Raw genomic sequence first — 12,902 nt, forward strand, 5'->3', positions numbered from 1 at the left:
TTCTCCCATTCTGTCAGTTGTCTTTTGGTTTTGCTATTTCCTTTGCTGTGCAAAAGCTTTTGATCTTGATGAAGTCCCAATAGTTCATTTTTGCTCTTGCTTCCCTTGCCTTTGGCAATGTTTCTAGGAAGAAGTTGCTGTGGCTGAGATAGAAGAGGTTGCTGCCTGTGTTGTCCTCAAGGATTCTGATGAATTCCTGTCTCACATTGAGGTCTTCCATCCATTTTGAGTCTATTTTTGTGTGTGGTGTAAGGAAATGGTCCAGTTTCATTCTTCTGCATGCGGCTGTCCAATTTTTCTGACACCACTTGTTGAAGAGACTGTCTTTTTTCCATTGGACATTCTTTCCTGCTTTGTTGAAGATTAGTTGGCCATAGAGTTGAGGGTCCCTTTCCGGGCTCTCTATTCTGTACCATGGATCTATATGTCTGTTTTTGTGCCAATACCATACTGTCTTGATGATTATGGCTTTGTAATAGAGTTTTTAAAGTCAAGTTCATTTGGTAAGTAATCAGTAGCTATTTGAAATCCATGATCCTGTTTGCATAAAATTTGCATTTCCCATTTCAAATACATGGATGGAATTTAAGGAAGATGGTTTATATAGAGTCCTGAATTTGGGCCAAATCCTCATTATTAGGATTTTTTTCTTCCTCTTTTCTGTTACCATTAAAAGTCAGGAGGAAAAGAGCAGGGAATCATGGGAGGTTGTGAAAGACTAGGGTGGGGTTTGCCTCATCAAAGTATTAATGTTGTGAATGATGCCCAGCCTGCATATGCTTCAGTTATCCTTCTGTGACCTCAGAAATGAGTTCATTCTTGGGGCACCTGGGTGGCTCAGTCATTACGCGTGTGCCTTCAGCTCAGGTCATGATCCCAGGATCCTGGGATGGAGCCCTGCATCTGGCTCCCTGCTCAGCAGACAGCCTGCTTCTCCTTCTCCCACTCCCCCTGCTTATGTTCCCTCTCTCACTGTGTCTCTGTCAAATAAATAAATGCAATCTTTAAAAAAAAAAAAGAAATGAGTTCATTCTCATCTTCACCCTCCTCTCAAATGGATTTCAAGCATTTCATCAGTAGCCTTACACTGAAATATTGGCTTGCATGTGATAGACGAGAAGCAGAGAGAAATGGCCTTATGAGAAAAAAAAAAATCTCCAGGAGCTCTTCTGATACTGCTGGGCTGTTGGGGATTTTTCTTCCTATCCTAGAAGGGGTCAGTAATCTAGAAATTGTTTTTTTTTAAGATTTTATTTATTTGACAGACAGAGATCATGAGTAGGCAGAGAGGCAGGCAGAGAGAGAGAGCAGGGAACCAGGCTCCTGGCTGAGCAGAGAGCCCGATGCGGGGCTCGATCCCAGGACCCTGAGATCATGACCTCAGCTGAAAGCAGAGGCTTAACCCACTGAGCCACTCAGGTGCCCCTAGAAATTGTTTTTTATTTTACTCTGTTCTGAGTCAGGGAAGACTTTCATAGTCATATCACACATGCTTCATTTGGCGATGAAGTTTGAGAAAGAAATGCCAATTGAAACGTTTAATTTAACTCTGTTCCTGACAATAACCAATGGGTGCAATTTATTCATCACACATCAGTACTCCTCACTCCTAACAATAGGAAGGTTACCGAAGACACTCATTTGGGAATTAAAGGAGTCTATACAGGCTGACAGGACAAGTTGCTTGAGGCATTTTTTTTGGTCAATTTATTATTGACCCGATGGTTCTTTTGAAAACCCTCCACACAGCAAGAGAAAATAGGGAGACACGAAAAAGAAATTGTTCATGGAGTCAATACAGAGGCTCTTTCACATTGGGATGCTTTTTGTGGATTTGCGGGCTTGAAGCATCCATCGCTCTGCAAAGTTCAACTCTCTTCGCCTCCTTTATGAGCATAACCTTGGGTCAGGAGCCATGTGGCTAATTGGAGAAGAAGAATTCATGTTACGTATCCTGGCATAAATGTCAGAGCCTGACAAGGATAAAAATACCCATTGCTTTTTTTTTTTTTAAACAATTTCTTTATTACTTGTCAAAGGCAGGAACTCTGTCTTCATGCTTTCTCAGTCCATAGTTTGCTGGCAGGTGATGCAGTCCACTTTCCCAGGTCCAAAGGCTCAAAAGTGACAGGCATCTGTCAAAATGTAAGGGTAGAAAAAGACTGAGTGCTACCTTGACTTCCTTCTTTCCTTGAGACAATTGTTCACTCAAGGTGGAATTCCTGATCTCCTGATCCACTCACGGTGGATTCCCGATTTCTTCAGGAAACCCATCGTGCAGTGAGACTTGGATATGACCTACTGCTGAAACTCCATCCAGCACCTCGCTATGTATTGTGACCATATTTCCTCAATGAAAAATCAGCACCGGATCTGGCAAGATGATAAAAAAAAATTTGAAATTGGGACTACTCTAGAAATTGTCCACATATGGCTGCCATACCTTGATGTCTTCAGAAAAATCCACACTTGATTTGTGTTTGATGTCATCTGGATATCGTATGATATCATATTCTTTGAATCATCCAAAAGGAAGTTGGGCTTTTTATGATTTGAGGGCTAACCACCATCATACAGAATTTGCTGTAAGTAGAATATGAACATCAGTAGTGTCCTTATTTAGTTTTGGTGGTTTTTATTTTTTAAAATATATTTGTCTTGTGTTTTCAGTTAAATCTTAAACTCCTTGAAGGCGGGTCATTTTGGACCTGCCATGAAATCTAGAATGGTAGATTAACTGTTTACTGATATAATATGTATATTTTTCAGTCCCTACCCTCCATTCCCAAATCCTCAGTGAGTGAAATTTCCAGCCAGATCTGTGTTTTAGGCAGTCACTGCCTCCTGATGAAACTTTGCTAGGACATACGAAAGCAGCGTACTGAGCTCATCAGAGTAAGGTGGCTATTAAGTACAGGCTGAATTGTTACTCCTTTTACAGAAAAGAATCTCTGTGCAGAAAATTAGGCCTTTGGGGCAGGTGGTCTTTGAATAAATGTCCTTGTCATCCCCAGTGAATGTATTGCTTTCATAATAATGCGGAAATGGAAAAAATGGGTGAATGCTCTTAGTCATCCATTTAATGCTCTAGGCATTTTAGAAATGGCAACAAATTGCATCCTGCTAGTGCACAATTTTTCTATTAGGTGTTTGAAAATGTCAGACACGAGCTGGAAGGCAAGGTGTGGTACACCTGCCTCCTTTTATGTGTGACACCGCTCACTGCTTGCTTTCTTCACAAGAAGCTGAACAATGAACCAAGACAGCAGCATAATATACCTTTGTGCTGAAGCTTTGAGCCTGGATGGGGCAGGAGATGAGAGACAGGAGTCAAATGTCTGAAAAACCCAAGTGTCTGTGATGTAAGAAAGAAGGTTCTGCATGTATAGGGAGAATTCACTTGAGCACAAATGCCAACTTAACGTTTCTATTAAACCTTCACTGAAAGAGATGTGACTTGGGCTTACTTGGCTTTCTGTTCCTTGTGTTATAGAGTATGCAGGGAATTTGCTGGGGGTGGGGTGAGTACAGGTGGGACTTGATGATTAAGATGGATCTGTTCAAATTCTGCTCTATAGAGAAAAAGTGAAAATTAATAGACTTTTCTGGCTATTACACTGAAAAGGAAAATAAAATCATGCTTTTTAAACATTGAGGAGGCATGCAAATACTCCTCATCTTAACCTGTCATTAGCCTTTGAAGCAAGAAGTCCTGTCCCTTCAGAGAGATGGCACATTTGCTCTGCTTTGCCTCGAGCTGGGTGATGTTTCCATGGAGAACACTGATTGATCTTTGTGTGATCTTGAGAAAGCAGCGTGGGTTTTATTTGCCCCATTAAAAAGTACCAAATGTGGAGAATGTACTTAGCATATGCGGACAAGCATGCCTGTCTTGCAGGGCCTTGGTTTTCCAGTCAGAGCAACCGTATCTGGTTCACGGCTTCCTGTGGTGATCGGCAGCCTCATTTGTGAAGTGAAGAAGCCCAACCAGACCCCAGCCACAACACACATGTGTTAGAAAAAAAACCTCTGATGAGTAAAAGTTATTTCAGGCAAAGGTGGTATGTAAATTAAGTAATGGAAAATTTCAAGTATTATTGGAACAGGGTGTTTCAATCCTGGCACTTGTGACATTTGGGACTGGGTACTTCTTTGTTGTGGGGGGCTGTTCTGGGCGATGCAGCGTGTTTAGCAGCAACCCGGGCCTCCACACACGCCCCCCCCGCCAGTTGTGACAATCCTGAGTTGTGACAACCAAAACTATCTCCAGTGTCCCACGGAGGGTATAACTGTCCCTGGTTGAGAACTACCGATTTAGATTTGATGTGGAATAAATGTGTGCTCCCAAAGGCAATGAGTCACCTGATAGACGTGGAGTTTGGAAGGCTTGTTAACCGATGATCACTTGTCTTTGCCAAAACCAGCTTCTTGCCAAAGTGTCAGTAAATAGACGATTTTCTTTCAAGGGCTGAGAATTGACAAAACGCCATATGGTTCGCAAGGGCTGGACGTCATTTGGGTAAGAAGGTGATCAAACCCTTTAAGAGAGTACAAACTCCCCTCTGCTCCAGGCTCCAGGCAGAAAGCTGAGTTCAGGGTGGAAGTACTTAGGGGAATAAAGTCTCTTTTCCATTTGTTCATCTCCCCCACCTCCCATTTTCAGTCACCTCTGTCTTCTTTTCAGCCTCTGTCTCTTGAAGAACAAATATTGGGGGCTGTGCAATCAGATTTAAGAGGTCTTACTTTCCCTGCCCCACTTTTGGAATTGGTACTGTTAGGGGTCTGAGTCCTAGGGACGTTCCATGGTTTCCTAGACTCCATGTTCTTTGTCCTTTACCCTTCCTTCTTTGCCCGCTCCTTTCCTTCAGCACTCATTACATCCTGTGGAAATTCACCACAGGGTGCCCTAAATGCCTTCTTAATCTCCTTCCTTCTCACTCTATATACATCAGATCTAGGGGGGAGGAGTGGATTACCTTCCACATTGTAGCTAAATATAACCTCGGTTTTTCATTTTGAGACTGGCATGCATGGTCTTTTTTTTTTTAAATTGACTGTAAATTTATTTGATACACAGTTCTGAGTTTTAACATGGTATAGGTTTGTGTAACCACCACCTCAGTCAGGATATAGAACAGTTCCATCACTTAAAAAACAACCCCCCCAACCAACACAACAACAAAAACCACCTCTGAACTGTTCCTTTGCAAAAACTCTGCCCTCACTCCTGAACCCTGGCAATCACAGATCTGGATCTGTTATCCATCACTATACTTTTGCCTTTTCCAGAAGGTCACGTAAATAGAATTATACATGATGTGACCTTTGAGAGCGACTACTTTCACTCAGGATAACAACCCTGAGATTCAGCCATGCTGTTGTTTGCATTGTTAGTCATTTCTTTTTCTTGCTGGGTAGTATTCCATGGGGTAGATGAATTATAACCTGTTTATCCATTCACCTGTTGGAGAAAATTTGGGTTGTTTGAGCTCTTGGCAGTTATGAGTAGACCTGCTATAAACATTCCTATATAGGTCTTTGTGGGAATGTAAGTTTTCATTTCTCTAAGAATGGCACTGCTGGATCATACAGTAAATAGGTCTTTTTATTTTCTAGTGGAATTTTTACTTTAATTGGGTTCTGGAATGAATTCCACATTTAAATTATAATAATTCTTTAAAAAAAACCAGATTTTTATTTATTTGAGAGAGAGAGTGTAAGCAAGAGAGATCACAGAGGCCGAGGGAGAAGCAGACTTGCCGCTGAGCAGGGAGGCCAATGTGGCGCTGGATCCCAGGACCCTACGATCACGACCTGAGCCGAAAGCAGACGCTTAACTGAGCCACCCAGGTGAATTAAGCAATAATTCTTTAAGTGTGGGATTTCAGGCTGTGATTTTGAGATTTAGAGTAAGACTGTGTATGTGAATGAGTGAGTGTATATGAGTGTGTGAGTGCACATGCTGGGCATGTAAAAGGTTGGGAGCCCCAAAATCATGTTAGCTCAGATGGGTAGCCTCTTCTTGTCCACATTGTGCTTGTGGGTCGACATGCCAATTTTGTTTCCAAATGCTTTAATCCTGACCTATGGTATCATACAGGAAGAGCTATTTAAATTGGATGACTGTTTGACAAACAACCGTCTGTTCCTGATGAGTGGATTTCCTTCCATCTCTAAATCCCGTGACTATGACTGCAACTCTTATGCTTGAATCATTCTCTAGCTACATCAATTTCATGGTTGTCAGCAATGCCTAATCCATCTTCCATAGTCTGGAGCTACTCAAGCGGCAGACTCCCTGGAGGTGGGAGTGCTCCTTGTGTTCACTAATGTACCTGCCATCCTTGGGGGGGCTACAGTTTGTATATCCTCGAGTATTATTTAATTTTAATTTTTGCTGCAAGAAATCTTTGCCGAAAGAAAAGCAATGCATCAAGCAATTCTTTATTTTTCTTTTTTTAAAAATAGCTTTCACTGCCAGCAGTTTTGTTGTAAAGCCCTAAAATTCAGATTTTTTAAAAAAGATTTTATTTATTTGATAGAGAGCACAAGCAGGGGGAGTGGCAGGCAGAGGGAGAGGGAGAAATAGGCTCCCTGCTGAGCAGAGAGCCAGATGTGGGACTCGACCCCAGGAATCTGGGATCATGACCTGAGCTGAAGGCAGACGCTTAACCAACTGAGCCACCCAGGTGCCCCTAAAATCCAGAATTTACACATGAAACTATTCTTCATCTTAAATATAATCGCCACGTGTGGCTTATGTTAACTGTTTGGTACTGTTTGTTGAATTGAATGAGAAAATAATTTGATGGGCAACAATAAAGTCTACATAATAATTTTCTTCCTACTTTGATATACTGTATCAAACTTTTTTTTTTCTGAGCAAGAATTGGCTTTAGATGTCAAAAAATGCTTATTAACTATGTTTTTATATTGGAAACTTCAGAACTCATTTGTCTAGGAAACAGTGACCCCCTCTGAATTTTCAAAGATGAATTCACCAATTATTCTATAAGTTGGGATGTTAATTAACTACTCCAGTTACCAGAAAATGCATACTCATCCTTTCAACTCCAGATAAAATGCCACTTTCTCAATGACATTATCCCACACCTCCCCATGCAAAATTGTTCTGTTAGCCACATGCCACAGTTCTATTGTCACTTTTGACATACTGGTAGATCTATCTCTGCCAACGGTCTGTGAGCAACTTGAGAACAGGACCCATGTCTCATTCTTCTTTGCAATCTCAGCATTTGCACAGTGTCTGGCACATTTGTGCTAAATAAGTATCTGTCACATTGAGTAAGATACCTGAGCTATAATGATAACCATAGCTACCATTTCAGCTTTTTTTTAAAAGATTTTGTTTATTTATTTGACAGAGATCACAAGTAGGCAGAGAGGCAGGCAGAGAGAGAGAGAGGAGGAAGCAGGCTCCCCGCTGAGCAGAGAGCCCCATGTGGGGCTTGATCCCAGGACCCTGGGATCATGACCTGAGCTGAAGGCAGAGGCTTTAACCCACTGAGCCACCCAGGTGCCCCTCAGCTTTTCTTTTTTTAAGATTTTATTTATTTACTTGACAGAGAGAGACACAGCGAGAGAGGGAACACAAGCAGGGTGAGTGGGAAAGGGAGAAGCAGCCCCCCACCCCGAGAAGGAGCCCGATGTGGGGCTTGATCCCAGGATGCTGGGATCATTATCTGAGCTGGAGGCAGATGCTTAACTGACTGAGCCACCCAGGCACCCCCACTTCAGGTTTTTCATGTATTTATATATGCATGTATGTATTTGTGATATAGATATCACAAATGTGATATATATGTGATATCTATATCACAAATACATATATATGAATAAATATATATTCATATTCATATTCATAGATGGTATAACTGAACAAAAACAAAGATCTTCCCTGGAGTTGTACAGACTGGGCAGGTGGATTTTTTATTTTTTATTGGGCTGATAAATCATCAGCAAGGGAAAAAGTTTTGGAATATTTTATTATAGAAGCGAAGCAGGTCTTTTTTTTTTTTAAGATTTTATTTATTTACTTGACAGAGATCACAAGTAGGCAGAGAGACAGGCAGAGAGAGAGGCAGAGAGAGAGGGAAGCAGGCTCCCCGCCGAGCAGAGAGCCCGATGTGGGGCTTGATCCCAGGACCCTGGGATCATGACCTGAGCCGAAGGCAGAGGCTTTAACCCTCTGAGCCACCCAGGCGCCCCTGAAGCAGGTCTTTGATCAGTTTTTAAAGACAAGGGCCCCAACTCACTCTGTTAGCTCGATTTCAAGAGCTCTCTGACCATGCATTGAGCCAAATGTCTTCATAAAATAGCTTTTCAAATTGCAAAAGTAATCCTGTGGCCATAACTTGAAACCACTCTGTAAAGTGACAGAAAAGCTCCCTACATGGGAAACGCTGCATGAAAACTACGGACCCCAGTGAGGCTACCAGTGCAAATCAAATTGCCTTCAGTTTTATTTTGCAGAACAAGTTCACAAAATTCCTAATGAGTTAAAAGTGCTAAGGGCTATGTCAAATTATTTCGGCTGAAATGAGGTGGGAGCAGTAACCTTTTAGGTGGAGATTTAGCTTTTAGCACAGTCTTCCCCGGGTGGCTTGCTACAATTCAGACATCGGTATGATAATGACCTTAGATGGTCGGTGAGGCTTCATGGGAAGCTATGCCAGGCAGGTGGCCAAACCGTCCTGGAAAGAAGTGGTAGGCCACATGCAGAAAAGCAGCTTTTCTTATTGGAGGACGAGTCCAGGTGGCACGCTGTGACAGGCTGTTGGTACTCCACTCAGATGCTTTTTGCCAGGCTGGGGTGGTGTACTGTGAGAAGTCGCTGCTTAATGGCTCATAGCTGAACTCTTCCTTGAAGAATTATCGTTGGTCAGCTGGAGCTGCTTTCCTGGGAACTGCCTGGGAGAGTATGCCCTTCCTCTGAGGGTTTACACAGTCTGCTTCAGGGGGAGGGCACAAAATTCTGTCCCCCGACTTGCCACAAACTGGGACAACTATAGGAAACCATTTTCAAGTGGAGGCCAGACTTCAGCTGAAACTACACCTCTGCTTGGCTTTTTTTGTCCTTTCCTGTTTCCCTCTCCTCCTTACTCATGAGAATCCTTCTTCAGGAACTCACTTGTACAAAAATCTCCATTTCATGTTCTGTTTCTAGAGAAACCAACCTAAGCCCCACGCTTCTGACTAAATGAGCTGGCACGACAGGGTGGGAGAGCCATCATCCACGTGGATACTGAAACTTCCAAGAATTATGACAGGAGTCACGCTGGAGGGAAAGACAGTTACCTGGGTATTTTAATCACTGAGGCTGAGGCCAAGAGACCTGAGGCTCAAAACTGGACTCTGTTTACTCCACATCTGCACTGAGAAGCTGAACACGGTTGGAAAGAAACCCAGTATCACCAATGATGTGCACTTTGAGTGAGTGATCGCAAAAGTCCAGTCAATTCTGCACGCAGCCTGGCCATCTCACTACATCGCCCAGCACACTTGCTATCTGAATTGACTATCCTCATTTATGTTATTCACCTATTGAAAAGATAACTCCTGACAGCACTGGCTTAATCTGTTAACAGTTTCTTTCTTTCTTCTGACCTGAATCCTGAATGAGTATTCCTGATCGGCAGGTGGCTCTAACTCTAGGTGATGGTTCAGGGAGCCCAGACTCTCACCCTCTTGTACCTTGCCATCTTTGTCTCTTGCTTGTCAAGGTTGCAGCTTGGGGAAGGAGCAGGGAGGATCATGTGTTGGGGGACATCATTATCACATTTCACTGGGTCTATGATGACTGTACACCCGATCTTCCATGGGCCACGTGATAGTATGTAGGTCCCCCATGCTTTTGACTCAAATGTGGGGAAGGGGCTGTGTAGAACAGACAGGGATTTTCTGCCACTGACTGAAAAGGGTCCTAAAAAAGGAAATTAAGTTTAACTATAGAAAATAAGTTAAATGCTTTTCAACTTGGGTTTGTGTCCTGAGATCCTACATACTTCATGTGTTTGGAATGCTATCTGGAGGAGATGGTTTTGGAGTAGAAGTGGGTAACTGAAGTGAAAGAGCATGGAATTGAGAAACCTGATGAGAAAATTTAAAATTGCCTCCAGTGGGAGTACAGTGATACAGGTTTTGAAGACTTCAATGGTGAATTGCTAACAGGGCTCTACCAATCCCTGCAGCAGTTCTGTTAAAAAAGGCTACAGCCCCATGGCAAGGTGCATGGCTGTGGGCAGTGCACCGTGGGCTGGATTCTAGCCCCTACCACACCTTTCACCATGTACCATTGTGCATGATACATCCGTGCATTGATTCGTGGCAGTCCTGATATCAGAGCAACTACATACGCTCCTTCCCTGTGGGAGACTGAATTAATGACCCTGTTGTTTATTTTCTTTAACTTCTTCCTGTACTCACACCCTTTGCCATATGACTTTTCAGTTCTTCCCACTAAAGAGGAGGACTTAATTTCTCTGATGCTTGACTTTGAGTTTGGCTATGTCATGACCTTTGGCCAACAGAATGTTAAAAAATGTGAGATGACCCAAAAGAAGAAGCACTTGCATGACTCGGCTTGCCCCCTTATACCTCTGGCAACAACTTGAGAATCATGTGCCCAGGCTAGCCCACTGGTCCCCAAAAGAGGATGAGAAACATGAGTGACTTGGCTCTGCTCCACAAGTCAAGCCCAGACTAGATCCACTGATCTTCAGTGAACCCTTACAGATACATGAGTAAGCCCAGCAGAGATCACCAGAACCACTCAGCCAAAACCCTGCCTCTATCAGCTGGACTCTTGTTGACTCTTGGGCCCACAGGCTAAATAAATGCTTATTGTTGTTTACCCATGGGATTTTGTGATTGGTTGTTACACAGCATTATTGCAGCCATAATTAAATGGCACATCCTCTTTCTTCCCAAGAAGCACTAGGAGTATGGAGCATACAGATTTTTGCTTCTGCCATGACTGCCCTATCCATCCCACCAGAAATTTGCATTCCTTTTCAGAATCAATGCCTTCCCACCTTTTCATTAGAATCCATTAAAAACATACCTTAGAGGGGCACCTGGGTGGCTCAGCGGGTTAAAGTCTCTGCCTTCGGCTCAGGTCATGATCCCAGGGTCCTGGAATCGAGTCCTGAATCAGGCTCTCTGCTCAGCAGGGAGCCTGCTTTCCTTCCTCTCTCTATGCCTGCCTCTCTGCCTACTTGTGATCTCCTCTGTCATATAAATAAATTAAAAAAATACCTTAGAAAAGATTTAGGGATGCTTGATTTAAATGGTTCTGATGAGAAATCATCAAAGCTAGTGCTAGATCCTAGACCCAGAGGAGGAAAGCAATCAGAACTCACCATCAGAGAATTCTGATAAAAGAAGTGTGAATGGTACAGAGCAGATGGAGAGGAAAAGAGTTAACCTCTTTATTCTTGGTTAGAAAGATTTCTCAGCACAACAGCATTTCGATTCATAACTTTCCTTCTATTTATAATTCCTTTCATGTAGAATTTGGATATATAGCGTAATTTTAGCAGGCCATAATTTTCTATTTATAGATAGGAAAGATGTCATTTTTCACCTTGATAGAATATGGGAAATGAATATATCTGAAGTCCCTACACACAATGAGGAAAAATAAAGGGACTCAAAAATTCTTGATATGTGATGCATTACAGTGTTTTTATTTCCTGTCTATTCTCTTTGTTTGCCTCTCCTTGCAAATGAAACCATTGATGACACTTTTCCTGTCACTCTTCACATTAAAATATATCTCTATCATTATATCTAGTGAGTTGAATAATTTTAGCAGCTAAATAAACATTTTAGTCATCAGTAAAACTCTTCTATCAGCAGATCAGCTAGATTGGATTGTTAGGTCCAAAGACAGCACAGTGTGATAGCTGTCACCACTACGGAATATTTCAAATAATGACAATTTTTTCTTTTTCAGTCTTGAATGCTTTGGGGACCAAGTCACAAGTCCACCCACAGCTATTGTCAAGTATATTTCTTTTTTCATCAGTAATGAGAAATGATCCTTACTTTGCCTAAATTTATCATCTTGGAAAAAGATGTAGAGATTTGTGTTGCAATGAGTTCCTGGTATCTTATTCTCTTCTTCTTTTTGACATTTCCCAGTTTCTAATTTAGTCAGAAACTCTAATCTTAACATTAAATGGGAAGGTCTAGATTTTCTAAACCTAAATATGTTTACTACATTGACCATCCTTTCTTAGAAGATTTGATTGTTAGGATTTTATGTTTGTTTGTTTGTTTTTTAAATCCAGTTTTCCCATCTTTTCTGGTTATCAGACAGTGTAGCCAATGAGAAGAGATGGTTATAATCATAAAGGCCATTGTGCTCTTCTTGGCTAGTGGATATTTTGGATTAAATCTCCCTGAGCCTAAGGTCTGACCGTGATCAGATGAAATCATACTTAAGCTGAATGGACATAAACAGTTTTATTTCCTTATGTGAAGTGCTGTAATGCATAGCACCACTATTGCAGGTTGGGATTCCCAGGAAGCAGATCCTGAGATGGAGTTTAGGGGGCAAGATATTTATTAAGTAGTGTCCTTGTGATAATCTCCTTATCATTCAACTTTTCTCTCTAATTCTGCTTCCTTCTCTCCCTAAGAATCACATCTCATTAGTTTGTGAAATATGTAAAATTAACTAACATACCTACAATTCCAACGGGAATAATCATATTTGAGAACAAAAACCCAAATGATATTTTTAAAGCATACAACTTAAAAGACAGAAGCTGAGTTGTGTGGGTGGACTGGAAGGGAGCCTGGTATCTGTAGGTATTCCAAGTGTCATGAGCTTTGGTTGCCTTGTTTTACAGAGGAAACGATAGGGTCAATTCATC

Source organism: Enhydra lutris, unplaced genomic scaffold (genome assembly GCF_002288905.1).
Source record: "Enhydra lutris kenyoni isolate GAN:26980312 unplaced genomic scaffold, ASM228890v2 scaffoldscaffold23, whole genome shotgun sequence".
NCBI classification, from domain to species: Eukaryota; Metazoa; Chordata; class Mammalia; order Carnivora; family Mustelidae; genus Enhydra; species Enhydra lutris.